This window comes from Dasypus novemcinctus, chromosome 24 (genome assembly GCF_030445035.2).
Source record: "Dasypus novemcinctus isolate mDasNov1 chromosome 24, mDasNov1.1.hap2, whole genome shotgun sequence".
NCBI classification, from domain to species: Eukaryota; Metazoa; Chordata; class Mammalia; order Cingulata; family Dasypodidae; genus Dasypus; species Dasypus novemcinctus.
Window position 1 is genome coordinate 35,014,822 of NC_080696.1, and position 17,727 is coordinate 35,032,548.

The 17,727-nt window shown below is 47.8% G+C and overlaps 1 pseudogene; it reads left to right on the forward strand.

The window, feature by feature from the left end:
- Positions 1-2,230: 2,230 nt before the first annotated feature.
- Positions 2,231-17,727, forward strand: part of LOC101419731 (BPI fold-containing family A member 3-like) — a 205,358-nt pseudogene continuing 189,861 nt past the window's right edge.

Sequence of the window (17,727 nt, forward strand, 5' to 3'; positions counted from 1 at the left end):
ATGCCCAGTGGCAGGGATGGTCAAGGCTTTTAGCCTCCCCAAGGACACGTGTGCTCTGTGAGGGCGAGGCCCTGCCTGGCTGTTCTCCACCTGACCCCAAAGCCCACAGCGCCGACACTCGTGGGAGCGCAACCATTTTAGCTGGTTTCTCTGTTCAGTGAAAGATAGCAACTCCTGTCACCTAATGTCATACACAAACTCCTTCCAGGCTTGGTCGTTCGCTCTTGTTTCAGCCCCAGTGGGTAGTTCCTGCCCACCAGAGCTGCTGAAAGAGGCCCACTCTCACCTGTGAAAGTGTCTCTAGAGGCAGCTGCATTATGCATCGTGCACTTACTGGGTCCCAGGCACTGCCTCTGGACTTTCGATGCTTTTTGTCATTTACTTCACCAGCTTCCACCATGAGGGAGCTGAAGCTTGGAGAGATGAAGAGGAGGTTGACAGTGATGATAATACCACAATTTTTCAGCACTGATCCAAGCATAATCCCCCTTAATCCTCGCTGCAGTCTTGAAGACTGCACAATTGTCACCTTCCTTCTACTGATTTGGAAACTGACTCTACCAAGAGACAGCGCCAGCATTTGAACCCAATCTCTTAGTGCCACCTGATTCTGCATTGACCTGGCTACAGGTACACGGTGGCCCCTCTCCATGTTGCAGCTATCTTCCTCATCCCACATCAAGACTCCAAAGTCCATACCCTCCTCTTCATCATTTCTTTAGACTCCGTGGCCCTGAGAACCACAACCTGTGATGGGTCTGACACCCCACACACATACCACTTGGTAAGACAACCGAAGAGCCAAATGGCAACCAGTTTCTGCTTTCGTGCACTGACCATTCTTCTCCATTTTCTTGACAACAAATAACAAAACCCAACTGGTTACAAAAGATCAGGAAGGAAATGTACATTTCACAGTAACTGATATTCCACAAACATTCCCAAAGGATGGGAGAGGACCTCAAATGGGAGAAAGTCATCACCGTGAACTAATGTTTAAGATATAATATTTTATAAAACCAGATTAAGTGACCAAGAATGGCCCCAGGGTTTTTTGTGAAATTTTCAAAGAACGTTATCATGTCTTATCTGGGCAGGACCCCGCACATCCCCCACAGGTTGGCATGAAGACAGTGGAAAGTGCCTTTGTCTCAGAGTTCACAGCAATGGAATTTGGGGGGCCCCTGTGCCTGAGGTTGTTGTGGCTGGAGTGGAGCAGGTGAGGAAAAGAGTGGTAGGAAGTGAGGTCAAGAAAGCAGGGGGCCCTGCAGGGCCCAGGAGGTACCTGAGTTTGGCTTTTGCTCCATGCCATGGGAACCTTGGAACCATTTGGGGCAGAGGAGTGACATGCTTTTACGTGTTCAAATGAGTTCTCAGGCTTCTGTGTGGAAAAGAGATTGTAGTTGGGCAAAGGGCAGAGCTAGGAAATGAATCAGCACACCCCTGCAATAATTCATGGCCAATGCTGGTGGATGACAAAGCTGGTAGAAGTGGTCAGATTCCAGAAGCAACAGCATTTCCTGACAGACAGGCAATGGAAGATGAAAAAAGAGTTGAGGATGATTCCCATGGCTGTGGACAGAGCTACTGGATGGATTGTGGTGCCATTTCTTGAGATGGGGAGGACAGGGGTCTTTGTGCTGAATTCTCTCCAAGATAAACCCACTGCTTTGGCCACATGCTTCTCTGTCCCCCTCCTTTAATCTCTCCAGAATCCATTCACCCATTCACCCATCCATCCACTCATTCATTCACTCATGTGTATCATTTAACACACAATCATTGTAATTTTCATGTAGCAAGCATCACAAGAGGCACCATGGATGTGAGTCTTCATTAAACTCACATCTGCCCTAAGAAATTCACAATTTGGGGTGGGGGTGTTTCAGAGATCAGCCATCCTCATTCACTCATTTATTCAGTCATTTAGTTACCCAGCAAACATTCGTTAGCACCACTTTCTAGCATATAAGCAGCGTGGTAAGCTTTGAGGATGATCTCACCCATCAGAAAGCCGCAAGTTTGCCATCCTCACTCATTCATTCACCCATTTTTCACCAGTCACCAGTAGCCGGCCTGTGCCAATGTCTGAGAGAGCACTCCTGGTGGATGACCCAACAGTGGGATCTGCTGGGTGTCTCCAAGCAACAAAGTCTCCCTCTGGAGTCCTGGCCTCCTCCTAGGCTTCCAGCTGCTGCTCTCACCATGTGAGTAGGCCCCAGTGGCAGCTAATTATAACATCCCCCAAATCATGCTGGGGGTTAACTCTGGTGCCATCCTCCTGCAGAAAACCATGAGTCCATCCATCTGGACGACCACCCTGCCACCATCTGCCTGATTCCTATCTGACTCTTCCTGGCAGCAGGTACCAGAACCCAAGATGAATCCACTCTGGAGGCTCCTCGTCCTCCTCAGCCTGCTGGCCATGTCCTCAGTGCTACACAGGCAGCCCTGGCCTGGCCTGGCCAAGCCCACACAGAGAGTGGATCCACCCTGGCAAGAAGTAAGCTAAGCCTCTTCCTCTGCCTGCTGCCCACAGGAGTTATGGGAGGGGATCATCTGGGACCCACCACACATGTGCTGAGTGACCTTGGGGCAGTCACTCACCCTCTACTTTTGTTTTTTCTCTTAGATGTCAAGTACAGAAAAGTGAGGAGTTAATCCTATGGCAATTCAGAGCATTTTTTCATCATCGTCAATCACTGCAAAGATCTCTCTTTTTCTTTCTTTTCTTTCATATTATTTTGCCCCTACATCTCTTATCACACTTCCATTCCCCTACTGCATTGGCAGCTACTACAATGTGTTTAATATGCACATTTAAATATGACCCATCCTTGAAAACATGTGATGTCGTAATTTATATAAAATTAGGAAGAGACGAGATGTGGAGGCGTCTTTGGGACTTGGAGCTGCCCTGGATGGTGCTTCAGGGGCAATCTCCGGACATTGTAAATCCTCACAGGGCCCACTGGATGGAATGGGGGAGAGTATGGGCCATGATGTGGACCATTGACCATGAGGTGCAGAGGTGCCCAGAGATGAACTTACCAAATGCAATGGATGTGTCATGATGATGGGAATGAGTGTTGCTGGGGGGGGGGGGGGGAGTGGTGGGGTGGGGGTGGTGGGGTTGAATGGGTCCTCATATATTTTTTTAATGTAATATTTTTACAGAATCAATAATAAAAAAATTAAAAAAAATAAAATAAAATAAAATAAAATTAGAGAGAGATATGATAGATGATACTATTTTGCCAATTTTCACTCAGTGCTATGCTGTCAGGATCCACGTGCTCTGGGCTGGTGTAGGGAAGTCCTTAAGGTTCATCCACCTCAGTTTACCTGGCCATTTCATTAGGGATGGACACTTGGGTTATCTTTAGCTACCCACTACCATATTCCTATAAGGATCTGTAGGAGAATTTCTCTTGTAAATTATCCAGAAGGGAAATGGCAGGGCCCTGAGGCAGATGCAAATTTAATTTCACTAAAGATTGTCAGGTTCTCTTCTAGAATGGTTGTGCCAGTCTACAGTCCAGCAATAAACCAGCCTGCCTGCCTCCCAGGTTCTCCAGCACTGGAGAGTATCCACCTTTCTAATTTTTGCTGGTCTAATGAGCAGTCAAGCTGATCACTGGTGGATTCAAGCACCTTGTCAAAATTTTGTTAGCCATTTTGATGACTTCTTAAATCTCTGTTCTTATCTTTTCTTCTTTTTCCTATCACTTCCCCATTTTATAAAATTCTCTTTGAATTTGAGGAAATATTTATCTATTCTTGACATTTGACATCGTTTCCTTGTCATTTACCAGTATATTTCCCAAACTGTCACCTATTAAGTTGTTTGTGGGTCTCTTTGGCCAGGAATATATTCAAACTTATCGATATTTCATGGTAAGGTTTGACTTTGAAGAGTTTTAAGTTCTTGTACCCTACCCTAGACATAGTCTACTCCCCCTACCTATAACTTTATGTACTTGCCTTTCACATTTAGGATTTTAACCCATTTGGAGCAAGTTTTATATATGATATAAGGTAGAGATCCAACTCAATTCTCCCCATATATTGAGTCAGTTTTCTCGACCCATCTACTAAATGATCAAGGTCTGAAACACACATGGTTTCATATCTGAGCTCTCTATTTTGTGACTATGTGTCTATTTCTGCCCAATAACATAATATTTTAAATACTCTGTATTTGTAAAATGCTATATTATTTATTCTTCCAAATGTTGCATTCCATCAAAAATAATAACTTATCTGTAATTGGACTGTGATTACATTGAATTTGTCTATTAATTTTGGGAGTATTGACATCTTTGCAATGTTACGTCAAAAATGTATTCAAATTTTCATTTTATGTCCATTGATAGAGCTTTAAATCTTACAACCATCTGGAACAGGCTTTGTTCAACTGACTTCTGGAGAATTCATTGCTTTTTTGCCAGTGCTATCTAATTATCTATTATATTTTCTAGACAGATTTTGCTAGTGTGAACTAGAGGAAAGCAACTGATTTTTTAAAATTAATCTGATATCCAAAAGTCTTGAACTCTTATTAGTTTTAATAGTTTATATTATTTATTCCATTAGGTTTCTATGTAGAGGACTGTATCATTTGCAAATGGTGAAAAATTTCCTTTTTTTCTAAACCTTGTACTACTTGTACCTTTTTCTTCCCTGGCAGTGTAGTCAGAGCATCCACTAGTATGTAAAAAAGTAGCACTGATAGTGCCCCTTACTAGATAGGAATGGGAATGTATCTAGAATTTACCCACTAAATGTGATGTTTTCTGTAAATTTTTGGAATATCACTTTTATCACATTAAGGTAGTTGCCTTTTATTCCCAGGTTTCTGGATTTTTCTTAATCGTAAATTGATATCATTAGCTTTTAACAAAAGTTTTTTGGCATCTATAAATTATAAGGAAATCTAAATAATGAATTAAGTTTTCCTCTAATTCATTAATGTGATGGTAGTAGCAGGTTTCCTGGTGTTGCACATGCTAACATTTCTGGGATAAGCATTTCATAACATACATTAGATTTTGTTCGCTAATAATTGATTTGGAATTTTAGCAAATATTTCATACATAAAATGGATGTACAGCATTTTCTTCATGGTTTTTATCTGTTTTGTAAAATAAAAAGTTATACTAGCTTCAAAAATATTTAGCGTCCTTATTTTTTTCTGTTTTCTTTCATAATTACTTCTTGATAACAGTTTGGTAAAAGCTTCTAGGTCAGAAGCTTTTCAATCAGATTGTCAATTATTTCACTTTCTTAATGGTTCTAGATTATTGATGTTTTCCATTTTCCCTCATCACAACTTTGGCACTTCACAGTTTGCCATAAATATATCCATTTCCTTAGATTATCAAATACATTTTGTGTAGTTGTAGGTCAGGGGCTCCTTGTTTGTACAATACATGCAATTAAAATACTATTTCATGGAGTTGCTTTTGAGAATTCAATGAAGGTAAAGAAGTACAGGGAAGTGGATGTGGCTCAAGTAATTGGGCTTCCATCTACCATATGGGAGGACTCAGGTTCCATCCCTGGGCTTCCTGGTAAAGGAGTGCCCACACAGCCAGCCAGGTCCATGCGGTGAGCGATGCAGCAACATGATGACAAAACAAAAGAGAGACGCAGGGGAGAGTCGAGGTGAAACGCAGTAGAAACTAGGAACTGAGGTGGCACAAGTGACAGGGAAACTCTCTCCCACATCAGCAGTCCCTGGGATCAAATCCCAATGAAGCCTAGAGAAGAAAACAAGTAGAGAAGGTGAAAAGAAACAGACACAGAAGATCACACAATGAATGGACACAGACAGTGGAACAACAAGGCATGGGGGAGGGGGTAAGGGGTGTAAAGTGTTCTTCAACTGTGAATATATTAACCAGTGCAACCAGCCACCCGTCAGGTGTAATTTAGTGTGCTTAGCTGCACGGAAAAACCAACTCAACCTTGTTTAAATGATAAATAATTGTCACATTGTATGACTGAAAGTCATAGGTAGGATGAGCTCCAGGTTTGGTGTGATCGCAGCTCAAAGCTGCCATGAAGGTCCAGGTTTTGTCCTTCCCATGGCATGTGGTTGTCATGGTTTCATCCTCAAGCTGCTTTCCCAGTGTGGCAGGAAAATGGTGACCCATGAAGGCCCAGGATCCCTCATTCTTTTCCAGTAGGAGAAAGAGAAAGCAACCTTCTCCTCAAACTTGGAATATAGTATCTTCTATTCAGTCTGATAGGGCCAAATTGAGTCACACGCCCACTTTGGACCCAGGTGAGTCACCAAGGGTGAGTCATGCATTGAAGGCTCCTATCATCAAAGCCTCCTCTGGACCAGGAAGAGTGGAGAAGTGGAGAGTGACTGAATCACATCAGGGTTGAGTTGGGAAGATTAGGATGGAAGGATGGATGGGAGGGTGGATGGGTATTGCATAGGCACTACTGGCATCTGCTGCTCACAAATTCCCAGGCTACTATCCTCATTAACCAAGACCACTAAAAGTGGTTAAAAGCAAACAGTAATGGACATTTTAAAAACAATTTTATGACAGACAACATGACCAACAGACAACATAGCTGTGAGATGCTGCCAAGACCTTGACGTCAACCTTGAGGAACCAGATGGGACTCTTTCCAGGGCCAAGGGGAGGCCCCAGATATTCCAAACAGGTCTTACCATTCGCCCGCACCATTGGTGGGATAACCAATAACATCTGGGGTCCCTCCCCTTAGCATTGGCAAGGGGATGAATGATTAATAGCTTAAAAGGTGACCGCACAAGCCAAAGCCCAGTCTCTAAGCCTAGAGGAACCCACATGAAATCTCAATGCATATTTCTGTCCTCTCCCATTTCTCAGTAAGCTCTGTTTTTTTTCCCCATTTCCCAATAAATTCTTTCTACTGGCATAACAAAAAAAAAATTTTTTTTAAGCAAAGAGAGTTTCACATTTTCCTTAGAACTCTTTGGTTCATGCATGACTTTCCTGCTAGACAAAATACTAGTTTGTTTTAATGCCCAGTACAGGGTCCAACATTCATCAGATATCAAAGAATATCTGTTAAGATGAACGAATGATTGAATGGTTTCACTATTCACAAGAACTCTATGAGGGGTACGATTGTTGCCCTCATTGTACAGATGCAGAAATCAAGACCAGAGAGATGACAGAGCCAAGATTTGAAACTAGATCTGTGACTCCAGACACACTTTCCTGTTGTAGGCGGCAGAGACATGATGTGGTCAAAGGCGGTGTGGGGGCTAGCCTTGGAGGAGGGGGCGTGTAGCAATGGTTTCTGCTGCTCCCAACTAACTAACTAATTAACGCATAGTTCTGACCACAGGGAGGGTCAAGTCAGTGAAATAAATGTGTTCTGTGCTGACCTCTGAGCTTGGTCAGATCTGGGACCTCATCCTGGGTAAAGGGGTCTAAAGCAGAGAGAAGCAGGACTTAAGCCTGTCCATACCTTTTAAAATCTCTTTTCTTTTTGCAATTCATTCTTTCCTGCAGGATGCTCCACACAGTTCTGTAATTGATTCTAGGTATGATGTGGGGGGATTTAAATTTAGTCTCTCCCTATTAACTCACCTATTTTTCTCTCTCAACCACATTTATTGTGCTCTGCATGTTAGGCTCTGAACTCTAGGCTGGATGAACTTTCACTGGAAACATTTCCTTTACGTAGCTCTTGCCTGCCAGATTGTATTAGTCAGGGTTTCTAGGGAAATAGAAGCAACAGGAGATATTTGTAAATTGTATGAGATTTCGTAAAAGTCTCTCACTTGACCTGGGGATGCACAAGTCCAAACTCCACAGGGCAGCCTGCAAACCAGGCCTTCTGATGAAAGTCTTTGATGAGTCCCCAGGAGATGTTGGCTGTGCAAAGTGGAGCTTTGCAGAGAGAGAATTCTTTCTCTGAATGCTGAAATCACTTTCTCCTTTAAGCCCTTCAACTATTTGGATAATATGTGACTCATTGCTGATGGTAATTTCCTTGGTTGATTGGAAATGTAGCAGCCATCTATGCAGTCAACTTACTGATGACTAAAGTCCAAGAAATGTCCTTGTATTACAATTAGCCCAGTGTTTGCTTGACCAAACAACTGGGCACCATTACTGGCCACATTGATATATTAGACTAATCATCACACAGACCCTCTGCTGGGACAGTGTGTGTTCTTCTCCACATCAGTCCTGCAGAACATAATCCCATAGCTGAGGAAGTCGGATCACAGAGAGGGGTGTCACACTCCAACCATTCAGCCAAGAGGTGGTGCACCAGCTGCCTCTGGCCCCTTGACTCCATCCCCCCTTTACCATGACACTGTCCATTTCCAGTTATTGCCCAGGGCCTCATGAACCACAATGTAGAGGGCAGAATCCAGAACATCCGCCTCCTGGACAGTCTGAAGGACTTGAGGCAGGAGCCCCCGGGGGGGGTGGTGGGCTGGCTGATCTGCAGCATGAACATCCAGCAGTGGCAGAAAGGCAGGTGAGACCTCACGCTCACCTGTGGCCCTGGGCCTCTAGAGGCCTCTGGGTCAGAGGATGGGGGTTTAGTGGGGTGTAGGCCTGTGGACCTAAAAGGCCTGTGAGAGGGAAAGGAAGGCAGAGTGACAGAAGATGGGCTGGAGAGCCCAATGCAAGGATGGGAGGTGGGGTAGGCCACTGCATGGGGCTTTGAGGAGAATCAAGGAGGTCAAAGTGAAGGGAGGGCTCAGACATAGAAGTGTCTGAGTTTAAATCCTGATTCACCAAACTTGGATAAATTGCTTCACCCCCACAAAGCCTCACCTACAAAATGGTACCCAGAGCACAGGCTCGGTAAACATCTGGGTACCAAAAAGCCCAGGCTTCTATCTGGCATGACATCCCTCCTCTATTATAGCCATGTGGCTGTGCACCAGGCATCCAAGCACTCTGGGCATCAGCCTTGAGTTTTCATCAGGGAAATAGGCATAATAATTGTACGTCCTCCCTCCAGGAGGAGTTGTGACGATTAAGTCTAAGGCGACCACTTCTCTGGTGCACAGAGGGAATGCATCACAATTGGTCATTATGCTTGATGTCACAGAACTGGGCCTGTCCTGTCCCCTTCCATTTCACCTCCTCCGCTCAGTCCCAAGAAGGTCCTCAGACTCCCGGGTCCAAAGACGGGCCACGGCAACACTGCTGTAACAGCCCACTCTGTCCTCGAGCTGCCTCCTCTCCAGTTCAAATCCCTCCTTCTCTCCAGCAGGGTTAGTCGATGAGATCTGCAGCCACAATCACTTCCCTTCATTCATGCCCTTAACAACTGTTAAAATTATTCATTGAGAACCTAGTTTGTACCAGGGCCCAGGCTACAAACAAGACATGGTCCCTGCCTTTTGGGATCTTACATTCTAGTTAGTGAGATAGGCCAAGAAAGGAAACAATTAATTTCAGGTGGAAGGAAATGTTTTAAGGACATATTTAGCTAGGCAAAGGGTTACACGGAGGGGACTGATCAAGAGGCCCATTGTGAAGAGGAGACTCTTGAGTAGATCCTTGAGTGAAGAGAAGGGAGTGGGCACACGAAGGACAGGGGGAGAGCATGTTGGGTGTAGGGAGCAGTAAGTGCAAAGGCCCTGGGGTAGGGAAGAGTGTGGTGTATTGAAGTAGAAAAAGCCCTTTGTGGCTGGTGAGCAAGGGAGAGAGCAGTAGGAGATGGTACTGCTGAGGCAAGCTGGGGCTGGACACTGCTGGGCCTCAGCAGCTGGGATGGGGATTCAGATTTATTCTGAGGGCAATGAGAAACTAGTGGAGGATGTCAAAGAGCAGGGAAGTGTTAGGACTCCTCTGGAGAATGGTTATAAGGAAGCCAAGATCATGGCAGGGAGCCCAGGCAGAAGGTGGGAGCACCTCCAGGCTAGAGGCGATGGTGACCTGGGACACATCAAAATGTCAGTGTGACGGGAAGTGGCCAAACTTTTACAGCAGAGCCAGCATGGTCTGCTGATGGGTTGAGTCAGGGAAGTGGGGAAGGGCAGTGAGGGATGGAAAGAAGTCAAGGCAGCTCCTGTTCCTTTGACGGGGCACGGGGTGGAGGGTGGAGCCATGCCCTGAGAGGAGGAGGCTCCATCTGGGCTGGCAGCTCAGCAGCAGCTGCCCATGGGCTGCACAGCTCAGTCATGCGGAGCCAGCAGGGCACCCTGGCCAGCTCGCCACCCGGTGTCTGTCGGTGGCTCTGGCCGAGGGTGTCTGTTAATGGGTCTGACTCTGAAGCCCCCTACCAGGACCCCCTGTGGCTCCTCGGTGCAACGGTTTGCTCGGTCGGTAGAGGTGGGGTCTGGCTGCGGACGAGGGGTCGGTCCAGCTCTGGACGAGGGGTCGGTCCCACTTGGGACAAGGGGTCGGTCCCGCTTGGGACGAGGGGTCGGTCCGGCAGCAGACGAGGGGTCGGTCTCACAGGGGTTGCGCGGTTCGGCTGACGGGGTCGCCCGGAGAAGCAGGCGACGAACTGGGGATAAGGGAGGCCAGGCCCTTGTCGGGGGCTCTCAGGACTGGAGGGCGCATGGCAGAAGAACTACCGCGGAGACGAGGTAAACACGCAAGTCCACTTTATTGAGGGAGAGGCAACAGTTTTATAGGGGCTGGGGAAGGCTGATTGGTCGAAGCCACGCCCTGTTCTGATTGGTTGCCGGCAAAAGGTCAGTGGGCGGTACTGGACAGGGGAGGGGTGGTGATTAGGGATTGGCTGTTGCTGTTGCTGGGGGAAGTGGCAGGGTTTAGTGATTGGTGGCTGCTGTTGCTGGGGTAGAGGGCAGACTGGAGTTTCCCGCCCACGCCTGGCTGTTGCTGCTGTCGTGGGGAGGGGAAAAGGGCAGACTGGAATTTTCCGCCCTGCGCCTGCGCAGGGAGAAAGAAGAAGAAGGGTGCCGCCCCACAAGGCATCGTGTGGCGCCATCCGGGAGGAGGGGAGGCCACGGAAGCGTGGCTGCCGAGAAGGGGAGACCCGAGGGCACTCTGCGCCCATGCCGAGCTTCCTTCAGGGGTGGCGGTGGGCCCGACCAACCACCCTATTATGGGGGCAGCAGAATTAGGCCTACCGCGGCCACTCCCCCGCCAGGCCAGCAAACCACACTTCAGCCCGAGGGGTGACCGCACTCGGCATGCAGCCTTTCCCACCCGAGGCCCGGGGCCCATGAGGACCTCCGCTCTTCCCAGTGCAGCATCAGTGTCACCAACATCCAGTTCGAATACGTCGGGGTCCAGCCGTCTTTCCACAAGGAGTAGTGTTTGGCAAATATTTCTCTTGAATTTGACATGGAATTTAGATTGTGAGTCCCACTGAAGGGGTCTGTGAGGCCCTCCCTCCTCCCTGGGAGCCTGAGTGTTAGTGGGGAGGGGAGTGTGGTTTGGCAACCTGGGGAGCCCAGATTTTTCCGACCCCACCCTGGGCTGCATGCCTGGCCTCTGTCCTCGCCCGCTGTGTGTCACTTCATGCCTGTGAGCTTTGGAGATCACTCGTCAGGGCAGGCCGCAGTTTGCTCATTTAAGCCACTGCACGGGGCTCAGTTACAGAAAAGAAAGAGGGAACAATTTTAGTCACCTCATCCCTCTTCCTTCCTATCCAAACTCTTCTTTGAAGTCCACTGGCCCCAGCAAAAGAGACGCCACAGCTAAATGATGAAGATTTTCAAGAGACATGAGTTACCAACTTCTGAATTTCCAAAGGCCCCTAATCCGATCTATTGAAAAGATTTTCCAAAGCCACTCTGGCTACTCGTGGTTTTCTCCTTAATGGTGACTTGAGGATTTAATGTCTGGGGAAGATACGCAGGGCCCCTGGGCAGTGGCTGCCTTTGCCCCACTGGAGGGAAGAGCCCGGGTCCTGCAGCTGCTTCCGTCTCCTCTGCTCTTAGTCTCCTCCTGACTCTTCCTCCTCTCTAATCCACAGGCCCCACAATAACAAGATCGTACACATGTGCTCACACATGAATATCGTGGCTGAATCCTGGCTGGAGAAAGATGAATTCAGCCTGAGAGATCTGGAGATGGGCAATTGTCCATGTGAGAGTCCTAACTGAGTGAGGCACCAGCGGCCCCTCCCCAGGGTTGGGTCCCTTCCCCACTTCCCAGACTGCAGCCTCGCCTCTCCACCACCTCCTGAATGAGGCTAGAGCAGATCTCATCTTTCCCTGGGTCTGATCCCCCTCCTGTTCCCCCATTCCAGGATGGTCCTTCCACCTTCCCAGGAACCAGGCTCTGTCTCCTCGCTCCACACAGCCCCTCAGAGACTTGGTGGTCCTCGGTTCCTCTTTCCTCTCCAACCCTTTAGTCACTGCCCAGTCCTAGCCTCCTCCCAGTTCCTCTGACTCACAGCTCACCTCCATATCTCCATTCTCTACTTGGCAACAGAAGTGATTTTCTAGGAGAACTGGCCATCTCCCAGCCCCTGCTCCATCCCCTCCAGTGGTTCTCCAATGCCTCTCGATGAAACACAAGCTCCCACAGTCACTCTTGGCCTGACTCTGCAACGCTTTGCCTTCCTGTCTCTTGGAAGGACCCACCTGTCCACACATCCTACATTTTCACACCACTGTGCCTTCCCAGATGCTGATCCCTCACCAGAGTGCCCTGCCCTTTTCTAAAACTCATCTCTCCTCCATTTAACAAATATTTGCTAAATACCTACTATGTACCAGGCACTGGGCTTGATGCAAGGGATACAGTGGTAACCCAGACAAAAACTACAGCTAATGAAGATTAATAGACTGGCTGGCCACATCTGTCAACCTCAACAGACTCTGAGTCCCTCAAGAGAAGGATTGGTGTCCAGTTCAATTCCAAAAGCACAGAATGCTAAATACAACTAAGACTCGGTGAATATCCACTTGTATATTCATGAGACAATCACTGAATGCCCAGGTTACACGAGATGCTCACAGGCACTGGTGTAGGTGCACTCCTGGCCCTGGTTCTTCTAATCTAACCAGCATTTACTTTCTGAGTGTCCTCAGGCTAGTCACCCCCCTTCTCTGGGTCAGCCTTTGTTGCTGACAATGATCCATCTTGCATGGAGCTGGCTGAGGGGTAAACGACTCTGTAAGCTGTACCTGACACATAGCACCTGACTTTGGGAGGCCCTGTATTTCTCTGTTCTGTCTACCCACCTGTCCTTCTAGGGATATCCTGCCAAAGACAAAACATTTTCTCTGCACTCAGAGAGATCCTAGAAAGAGCTATCCCATACCTGGTAGAAATATCTTCCCTTGGCATCCTTGTGTCTGGGAGTCAGAGCACATACATTGGCAATTTAGCAAAAGAGTGTCAAACCTTGGGTTTTGGAGCATGAAAAAACTCTAAAATCAAATTCCACTTGTGCCATCTACCAGCTATGTGTGCTTGAGCAAGTGACTTAGTCTCTTGGAGCCTCAGTTTCCCCACCTGCAGCTTGGGAACCATCATAGTCCCTATCTCATGGGTTGTCACAAGGTCTGAGGGAGACAATCCTCTGGAAGTGCCTTGCACACAGTCGGTGCTCAATACAAAGGAGCCCCTCTTGGCATGATTCCTGCTAGAAGCCCAGCACTGACGCTTCCAGCCACAGATACTCCAGATGCCTCTTTCTAGCCCTGACCTGACCCTTCTCTCTGTGCTGATGGCCCAGGTATGTCCTCTGATCAACAACATCCTCAGGCAGCTGGATGTGAAAGTGTGAAAAGCCTCATGGATGAGTGTCTGCGTCTAGTGAGGTGGGACCCCTCAGGAGTGGCCAGTGATGGCCAAAAGAGGTAAGTTCCCCCACTGGAGCCCCCTGAGGCTGCTGAGGGGTGGCTGCATGTGCTCTGAGAACACATTAGAGGTGCCCTTGTCACGATGCCATTATTGCCCCCTAGGAGAGTTGGGGCAGCAGAGGGACCAGCACCAAGCAGGATGTGCCCCTCAAGCAACCCAAACCTTCAGCAGGAACCCACCTGGACCACCCCTGCTCCAGATGCAGATACACAGACTCAGTCCCTGTCCCATGTGCCTCACAGCCTAGTGAAGGGAAAACAAGAAGAAGCTGGTAACCAAATATTGTTTGAAGGAATTTCAGTGGTGCCGCACACATGGAGACCTGACGCAGCAAGATGACAAAACAAAAAGAGAGATTCCTGGTGCCGCTGACAAGAATCCAAACGGACACAGGAGAACACTCAGCAAATGGACACAGAGAGCAGACAACGGGGGCTTGGGGAGAAGGGGAATGAAATATATATATATATAAATAAATATTTTTAAAAAACAAAGACATCACTAGCTACAATAATCCTGGCACATAGGCACGAAGCCCTTGTTATGTGCCATGCTGGGTGCTCAGAGTTCATCAAATCCTCACAGCAACCCCAAAAGTTAAAAACTGTTATCTCCTTCCCCGCAAGAAGAAGCTGAGACTCAGAGAGACAAAGTCACTTGTCCGAAGTCACACAGCAAGGAACCACAGGAACAGCCTTCAGCCTCCCTTCTCTTTCTTCGAAATCCCCTCCCACCCACTCCCACACCCACTAAGGGGGAAATAATGAAATCTGCCTTCAGCTGGATTGGCAGGCTCGAACAAGCAGGCGCCAACAGCTCGGAGACAAGAAGAGAGAAAGAGCCTCACGTCTCCATATTTCAACTCAAACTCCCTAATCTGAAATGCTTCACTGGGATTTGAACCTGAAACCCCGGTGTTCCTGCAGATGATTCGTCTAGACAGCCCTGAGCTCCTGGGCTTTTCTTGCTCATGCTTCAAAGAGCAAACATAAGAGGGCTGGGCTGCCTCCTGCATGGTGTAGGCTTCTTTTGTCTGCCTTGCTCTTGAACCCTCCTCGGGCTGGTCCGGGGCTTCTTTAAGGGGCCCCCTTGAATTTTTCCCATTCTGGTCCTTTTTTTTCTTAAATTTTAACATTTTAAGGTTCACAGAGCCATAGACTCATCACATTTTCTCCTGGAAAGGCTCGCTGTGTGATACACCTCTATGATACTGGAATCGGGTTAAGGGGGGGATTAAGCAGAAAGCCCCAAATTATGCCAGAACCTTGCTCCAGGCACTGCGCATCCCTGCGTTGTAACTTCCAAGCACTCACTCTGTTCCAGGTATTTGCTTCCAATTTCACCCTAACAGCCCTCGGAAGTGGGTGTCATGAGTCCCATGTTAGTTGGAAGCAAACTGAGGTTCAAAGAGGGGAAGCAGCTTGTCCAGAGTCATACAGGCGGGAATCGGCAGAGCCGGGTTGGGAACTAGGGCTGTCTGGTTTCACAGCTAGTGGGAGGGCTCCCGGGAAGATGGGCAGATGCTTTCTTTTTTTAATTAAGGTTTGTTTTATTTCTTTATTTCTACCCCCCCCCCTTGTTATTTTTCACTTGCTGTGTGTTTATCTTTCTTGTTTCTTTAGGAGGTACCAGGAGCTGGACCCAGGGCCTCTGATGTGGGAGTGAGGTGTCTAACCACTTGAACCACCTCCATTCCCTGCTTTGTTGTGTCTCTCATTCTGGTTTTCCTCCCCATATCTCTTGTTGCATCACCTTGTTGCATCAGCTTGCCATGCCTGCCTGTCGTGCCAGCTCACTGTCTTTAGGAGGCACTGGGATCTGAACCAGCAGCCTCCCATGTGGTAGGTGGGAACCCAGTCGACTGAGCCACATCTGCTTCCCATGGTGCCCACTGATTCAAAGACTGTGATGGAAATTTGCTCATGGAGTTAAGACACTAAAGCCGGACAGCCCCCAGTGACTGCCTGACTTCACTTCTTGCTAGCTGAGGTGACCCCAGGCATGTCACTGTCCTCCCTGTGCCTCAGTTTCCCCACAGGATTGTTAGCAGTAAAGCACTAATGTTCTATTAAAAATTTTGTTACTACTATTAAGCACGCTTAGTGCAGGTGGGAAGATAAGTCTCCAATGCAAAGGAAACTAGCCTTAAGCAACCTCTGCTTAAGAAAATTTTTCTCACAAAAGTGGAGAGGCCCAGCTCTCTGTGAACCCTTTTTTTTTTTAAGATTTATTTACTTTATTTATTTCTGTCCCTTCACTTCCCACCCTGCCCCCCCGCCCTGTTGTCTGATCTCTGTGTCTATTTACTGTGTGTTCTTCTTTGTCCACTTCTGTTGTTGTCAGTGGCATGGGAATCTGTGTTTCTTTTCATTGCATCATCTTGCTGTGTCAGGTCTCCATGTGTGTGGTGCCATACTTGGGCAGGCTGAACTTTCTTTCATGCTGGGTGGCTCTCCTTACAGGGTGCACTCCTTGTACATGGGGCTCTCCTACGCGGGGACACCCCTGTGTCACAAGGCACTTCTTTTTTTTTTTTATTGATTTTGTAAAAATATTACATTAAAAAAAATATGAGGTCCCATTCAACCCCACCACCCCCACCCCACCACTCCCCCGCCAGCAACATTCACTCCCATCATCATGACACATCCATTGCATTTGGTAAGTACATCTCTGGGCACCTCTGCACCTCATGGTCAATGGTCCACATCATGGCCCATATTCTCCCCCATTCCATCCAGTGGGCCCTGTGAGGATTTACAATGTCCGGTGATTGCCCCTGAAGCACCATCCAGGGCAGCTCCAAGTCCCAAAGGCGCCTCCACATCTCATCTCTTCCTGCCATTCCCCATACCCATCAGCCACCATGTCCACTTTTCCCACTCCAATGCCACCTTTTCTCTGTGGACCTTGGATTGGTTGTGTCCGTTGCACCTCTATGTCAAGAGGAGGCTCAGATTCCACATGGATAGTGGATGCAATCCTCCTGCTTTCAGTTGTAGGCACTCTAGGCTCCATGGTGTGGTGGTTGTCCTTCTTCAACTCCATCTTAGCTGAGTGAGGTGAGTCCAATAAATCAGATTGTAGGAACTGGAGTCTGTTGAGGCTCAGGGCCTGGCTATCATATTGTCAGTCCAGATATTCAAATCCCCTAAATATATCTTAAATCCCAACACCATCTACAATTCCAGTAAAGTAGCATGAAAGTCTTATGAAAAGAGATCCCATCTGAGTCCAGTTTCATCACGCAGAAACACCAGCTCCAAAGAAGGGCCATCTGACATGGCAGTGAACCACATCTGCCGTGACCATAGAACCCGTGGGTCTCTTTAGCACAGGGCACTTCTTGTGCTTATCAGCATTGCACATGGGCCAGCTCCACAAGGGTCAAGGAGGCCCGGGGTTTGAACCACAGACCTCCCATGTGGCAGACAGAGGCCCTAAACACTGGGCCAAGTCAGCTTCCCTCTCTGTGAGCCCTTTGCCCTTTGCCCCCTAACAAAGCCACTGGAGTTTGCAAGGCCACCCAAGGACTGCCCACCCTAAACTCAGCCCCCTCCTTAAAATTTGCTCCCAGGGAACAGGCCCAGCACCCCAAGATCTGGAGAGTAGAGCTTGGATAGTCCAGAGTCCTTGAAAAAATATCTGCCTTTAAAAATGGACCTCTTCATTCACAAAAGGACACCTGCATGGGCTCCCAAATGCAATCACAATCAATTACATATGAAGAAAGGGGAACCATCCTCAGTTTCAGAGAAAGGCATGGGGAAGCTACGGATGTGACCAATGTGGAAAAACAATGTCTTGACATGACAGCTTGTCTTTTCCATGTTTCCTGATACCCCACGATCCTTTCCCTACTCGGGCTGGTAGAACACACAGCACCTGTGGCTTCATGGAAGAGCAATTCCAGCAGAGGCAGAGAGAAGGTTTTGGAAAACTAGAGTGATAG